Here is a 7130-nt window from a genome sequence, read left to right on the forward strand (position 1 = left end):
GGGAAAATAGAGCTTATGCTTTTCTCAGGGGTTGACCCATTTGAAATTCTGAGGTCTGAAAAGGGGGCCCTGAAAAATTTTTGCGATGAACTTTTTTAGCATCCCTAAAACTTTCAAATTCTCTATGATATTTCAGCAAATTTGTATTCAAGTTGGAATAAGTGCTCCATTGAATCCCCGTGGGTGAATCTGAGAAAAATCGCAGGTGCCTGAATCACTTTAATTGGCTACTGCCACCAGCTAAAGTTTGTTACTGCGCGCGTCAGTACTGAGTCCCAACTTAGGCTCGCGTAAATTAAGCGTGCGCCAGTACACCCGGGGGGGGGGGGCACTAGTGACGGTATGTGCCTGTCAATAGGCCCCCTCTTTTGAAGTCGACCCGATGACCCCCTTTTTTTAAAAGCCATACCCGATGACCCCCCTTTGGTTGCGGCTACCATGGCCCCCTTTTTTTGGTTGCGGCTACCCAATGACCCCCTTTTTTCTAGAACAGCATCATCAAAATGCAACAAAAAAATGCCGAAACTGTCAAATTTTGCTCCATTTTTTCAAAATTATGCCGAAATTTTCGAAATTTTCTACCCGATGAGCCTTTTTTTAAAATCTTATACTCGATGACCCCTTTTTTCTAAATATTGTACCCAATGACCCCCTTTTTTTTATTTTGTTTGTACCCAATGACCCCCTTTTTTAAAATAACGCTTTGTACCCGATAGGCCCCTACTTCGCGACTCCTGTAGGCACATACCCGTCACTTCCAAAGTTGAGTGCCCCCGGGCCAGTACAGTCTTATGCTACGCACAACTAGCGTGCTACCGTATATAAGCTGAACAAACTTTAGGCCGACTCCCCGGCCAAAAATCTAAAAAATGTATTTCCTATTTCTTCAAGTTTCGAGCTATTATTGAAAAGGCGCCTGCCATTAAGTTCCGCCCCCCCCCCTCGACTTGCCAAACATTGCGGCCCCTTTGCCAAAAATTATCTTGACCTGCCCCAGTCCAATACAAACTATCGGTCCACTTTTCCTATTCTACTCCGTATTAAACCAGATGACCTCTGCAAACCCCTGCGTGCTACGCTATAGGACCAGCAACAGCCGTCGGCGGTTTAGTGTTAAAATCAGGAAAATTGTAATAGTCACAATTTATGCTAAGGTGTATATGGATTTCATATACATTTGTACACTTTGTGTATTTTTTTCGTGAATTTTGATGGCTGTTATACACACCGCCCGATTTTTTTTGTATAAAAAATACAACAAAATCATCCATACCACAAAACACGCGACCTTGCATAGGACTGAGCTAGTCTCGCAATGCACCAGCAGGTCTCTGCAGAAAAACTGCCCTGGAAAAGTACTACAGCGTCGCAGCAAATATGCTAAGGTTTCTGAACCTAGTTAACGGTTTATATTAACTAAATTTACCCTAGTTTACTTCAATAAGTAAACTATAAGCGCCGACCATCAGTTTCAAATTGATAACGGTCAAATATTTCAGTAAGTTTTCAGGTCAAAATATCTGTGCTTGTCAGATCACGTTCACTCAAGGTTATTGAACGCTGTTCTCCACATAGGATATTTTGGTTGGTTGCAGTTTTCAGCGGGTATGATTTTATAATTTTTCACTATGTGGCATGATTTTATATGCTGCTTTTTTGTTTACTTTAATAAATAATGATTACTCTTACTTATATTTGTCTTTGGATGAACTACAGAAAACATATCAGTTACTACACTTAACATTTCAGCGCCTAAAAACTATATATTTGTCTACTCTTTGTAAATGCTAACCACCTACTCGTGTGAATAATGGTACAGTCTGAGCTAGTCTGAATGGATGGTAAATGGTAGCAAGGTCGTCCTTCGGTTAAGTTGCTGTTGAACCTGGTATATTATGGAAGGTCGCGATTAACCCAAATTAATAGACGTTCGTGGGACAAAGGTCGCGCCTATGCGCTGCACAGTAGAAAGATTGAATTGCCATTTCCCACTAGCACTCTCCTGATATAGGCCTAAAGCGAAATACTCCCACCTCTTGCAATCTATAGGACAGGCTACTGTAGTTATATCACGGCCTCCCAGGCTGAGTGCCAAGGGGGATACCGACCGGGGGATAAAAAGTATTCTAGCAAAGCAATCCCGTAGCCAGGATTTATTTGGGGGGGGGGGCTGATTTTGAAACTGATTAACCTTTTTTTTCTCAAAATTTGGACCTCTGGACTGGGGGCGGATTTGGACCAAAAAGGCATAAAAAACCTTTATTTTTTCGCTCGCTACGCTCACAAATGGGACTTTTTGGGTTAAAAAAAGGGGACTTTTTACCTTTGGCATTTGGGGGCGGCTCTCATTTGGTCACGAATAAACGCACCCCGCACCCCCTGGCTAAGGCCTGCCCCGAAGTATTTATGAACACTCCATTAGCTCCCAAAGTTCGGTGCTCGCGCTCTGCGCCGCCACCCCTCCCAAATTCAAGTTGAGTGTCCACCCCCCCACCTCCGGCTGCCAGGGGATCGCGTGGCTATACAACCAGAATCAAAAGCGTGTGAAGTAAGATCTGTAAAAGAGATTCTCAGAGCAGACGAAATTTTAGTCTCGTACTTTATTGCTTATAAAATATTACATTTATTTTATTTGTTTTTGAATTTAACTAAATAAATAATGTGCATAAATATTCTTAAACAATAATTTTGGGTTTTAATAATACAATTTTGCTATATTTACTTTTATTTTTTACTTTTTTTACTTTAAAATTTTATTAATAGTGGAACGAATCAGGGTCAAGTCTTCCCATCATACCTCTGTACTTCCTCTTTGACACGTCCACTTGATTTTAGCTAGTTTCGTACTAATTTGCATCAAAATATTGCCAAAATGTCGGCGGATCTGTTCACTGTTTTGCGTAAATTTTACGATGAGTACATGGGGAATACCCACAGAAGTTAAAAATAATCGATGCATATTTAGGGTACATTATGTTTACTGGAATCGTCCAGTTTGCGTACTGTGCTCTGGTAGGAACCTTTCCGTTCAACTCATTTTTGTCGGGATTCATTTCATGTGTTGGTTCTTTTATTATGGCAGGTAAGAAAACAAATCAAGCTTACTGTAAAACAGGCATTTGCTTTGAATACTCATTAACAATGTTAACAAATCCAGTTGATTTTGAAACAGTCATTTATTGTCACATAATTATTACATGATTTAAAACCATCAAATCAATAATTAATAAATAACTGAACTTGTAATTGTGTTTAGTTTTTGACAGTGCCTACATGTAGCCTAGACTGCGGAACTCAGTCCTCAATGATAGTCAGTCATTTATCTTTTGGTCGTTATATGACTATCATTTGAGGGACTGAGTTGTTATAATATATCTTCCGAGGTGCAATTTCAGACAATAGCTGGGGATTAGTGGGGCAGAGGTTATCTATTGAATCCTTTCATGACCACTGAAGCATAGTCAAGTCTGCCAAGGACACTCGGTACAAATTGAAAGACCATCACAAAAGAATGCATGCATGTCAGGTCATCGACACCAATTTGGTGTTTGTTATGACACAAATTTGGTGTCTGTTATGCACCTCGAAATATGTACCTTAAAGTCTGTATCTACATGTAGCCTCAGTGTTCGATTTACCACCTGCATACCTGCACCAGTGCATGTAACATTCCCTCTGTGCATGCAGCTTTTCACTACCTGCCTGCACACGTGCATGTACGATTTTAGCGCTAGCGATATGACAAGGCCAATATACAAAAGTAAGCAAGCAGTCAGTCCGATTGGGAAAAACCCAATCTATTTTTAGCGCAACATCTTCTGACTTCATTAGAAGGGCTGGCACAAATCGCACAAATTGACAATTCCCGATACCCCTATCACGTGAGAACTGTCACTTTTTTCATTGACTTCCCTAGTCTTCTACACAGCCAGTTTGCATCGGTCTGATACTCGTCCATCCTAACGAACATTCGCGATAGCCACATACAGTCTGGTCCAAGACTATGACTTCCCTTAGAGGGGCTAGCGTAATGTGACATCATATGCCACCAATTCCCGATACTCTCGTACATGTAGACGAGTGTCATTTTCATTTCATTCAAAAAAAAAAGAACCGAATTTAAACCGTGGGAAATATTTGTCTCACGTACGGAAAATAATCATAATAATGTCCAGCAAAAAGGAAATAGCTCAAAAACACTTGCATCATTCTGGAAATCGTGCACCTCGTCGGCGACTAGTTCTAGAACAGATGAAGCCACAGCATCCAGTGTTTTGGCTGAGAAATCGGCGAGTGAAGGGGCGAGTGATCGGCACAAAAATGACACTGACAGGGGAGCCGGAAATATTATTACAAGCTTAACTGACAATGATCGTGATTCAATGTGATTTTATGTTTGCTTTAATTTTGGTGCATGCACACTTTTTGCTGTGCATGTAGAAATTTTGGGCTACATGCACCAGTGCAGGTAGGAAAAAAATTGTAAATCGGACACTGTGTAGCCTAGACTCGCTGAGTCTCATGGACGCCGTTCCTATGTCCATCAGACTCGTATTTCCCATTTTGAATGTCAATGGGAAATACACACTTAACGATTTGTGCCGGTTAGAAACTTGAAAAAAAAAAATTTTATCAATGTATATAAAAGTGGTACCAACCTTATTGTGCTTGCTAATTTAAGACTCGGTTGAAACAAAATTAAGGATCGAAAGCATTTTAGTGTCCAAAAGGCAAAATTATCGTCAAAGTTCTGCGAAATCGGCACCCTTGCGAAGGGTTCAGAATTCGAATCGGGAACGAAAATATCCGATCTTTGCGATCAAAAAGACAAAATTACAATTTTAAACATACTATTGGCAAAAGACATTATTACCAAACAATACAGAATAGAAAATTTGACATCATTTTCTCAAAATATTGAAAAATTTGCTCACTAGACATCGAAAAAGTACGCAATCCAATTCCCGTTCAAACGCGTGGGAAACTGAAAGTGCGATAATCGTGACTAATGTAGCCCGTCTAGACTGCGGAACCAGTCAGTCCTCAATGATAGTCAGTAATTTATCTTTTGGTCGTTGTTTGACTATCATTTGAGGACTGAGTTCTTATGATACATCTAGGAATCCCAGGCAATTAGTTAACACATTTGCTAGTCAGTCAAATTACCGACAATGTCAATGCATATTTACATAGAAATTTAAAACAACTGGCAAGAAAGAAACCTACATAAATATGCTTTCTATACTTCACTTGACCCAAATATATGATTTTTTATGGTGATAAGACAGGCGCACATGGAATTTTAGAGGGATTTTGATAGCAGTTCCATTAAAAAAAGCTGCTATCATAATGAGACTAAGATTCTAGAAACACCCCGAAATGCCGCTTTTGGGGAATTTTGCTAGCTGAATCTTTTTGATGAAAGTCAATCTTTGACAAGATGTAACTTTGCTACGGAAAGTGCTATGAAAAAAAGGTTTTCAGTTTTGGCTTTGTTTACACAAGACCTTTAATTTGATATATAAAATGATGCAGTTTGATGGCAAATTTGAATTCACTTAGCATACCTAAGTAATACATCTTCCGAGGAGCAATTTCAGACAATAGCTTGGGATTAGTGGGGCAGAGGTTATCTATTGAATCCTTTCATGACCACTGAAGCATAGTCAAGTCTGCCAAGGACACTCGGCACGAATTGAAAGACCATGTCACTCTCGACAAAAGAACGCATGCATGTCAAAGGTCATACGACACCAATTTGGTGTTTGTTATGCTCCTCGAAATATGTACCTTAAGGCCTATGTCTGGGCAGTGCCAGAGAACATGGAAGAACGGCAGTTGTTTACATTTTGAGATTTTTCAAATACAACAATCCTCAATTTGAGGGAGGTTCTCATCGGCAGATAGAGCGTGCAGAGAGTGTAAACACGGGAAGTGGGGTTCTGATTGGCTGAATGAATAAATTGTTTGACAAAAAAATAGCAACAGATCAATAATCTTGAATGATTGGTAGATATTAAATGCATCAAAATTTAGGTCGGCGCAGATTGGCGGCCCCTTGAACATGTGAAGGGAACACAAAGCTCCACGTATGACATCGCTCATTAACACTAACCGGGCGTCGATCAATCTGAGCAAGGGACTGCCATTCTTAGAAACCATAGTGTTACCTGCCCGACGACCGGGTTAGCTGTGCAATGATCGGCTTTGTTTACAATGTACTTCCAAATTTTCATTGCCGAGCTGTACAATGAGGCTTCACTGGATTATTGCGACACAATTTGAGATGCATTGTTTTTGTAGCTCACAGTGTTATCCTCTATCCATCGGCGGTTATAAGTGGCCTGGATTCAGGATAGACTTCTCGATCAATTCCTAGTACCTAGACTGAGTGTTAACTTGGTCTTCAGTTGACTTGAATCTTGTAAAAACCAAGTTTCATGATGTCATACTCATTTTTTGCCATGTTGCAGTTTAAAACAAGGGCCAGACCGCCAGAGCAGAGGTTAACGCTTTAGATTCAAGAGTCTTTTCATGGGGGGTAAGTGGGGCATTTCACTCTGAAAGTCAGTCCTCAAAAAGGAGCGGGAGGGGTACAACAACTTTTTAGAGCATTTTGATGCAAATATTCAATTATTAAATTACCCCGGGGCCCGAGTACGGTACCTCCATTTTCCTGATGAGATTTTAAATGTAAATATTGTCAACAGATCATGTGAATGCAAACTTGCTGACACTGTACGATATTTTAGAATTTTATTCAATAATTGATCAACTTTTTAAACTTTCAGTTTAAATTAAAAAGTGTCTAGACCCCAATTGTGTGTTGCAAACATTTCTAACTGTTTGAAATATGTTTCTTTTGATTTTATTTCCAGTTTGCCTGAGACTTCAAGTAAATCCATCCAACAGATCCGATTTTAAAGGAATTTCACCAGAAAGAGCATTTGCAGATTTTATATTTGGCAGCATCATACTTCATTTAGTTGTTATGAACTTCATAGGATAGCAAGGTAAATTAATTGGTGTTAAGGCTAAGGCCGTATGAAATTAATGTTTTGGTTCTCGTCCCCTCCCTCCTCAATTTCTGGGATTTGTGAGATTTGATTTTTTTTAGATTTTTCAATTTT

This window comes from Amphiura filiformis, chromosome 16 (genome assembly GCF_039555335.1).
Source record: "Amphiura filiformis chromosome 16, Afil_fr2py, whole genome shotgun sequence".
Lineage (NCBI taxonomy): Eukaryota > Metazoa > Echinodermata > Ophiuroidea > Amphilepidida > Amphiuridae > Amphiura > Amphiura filiformis.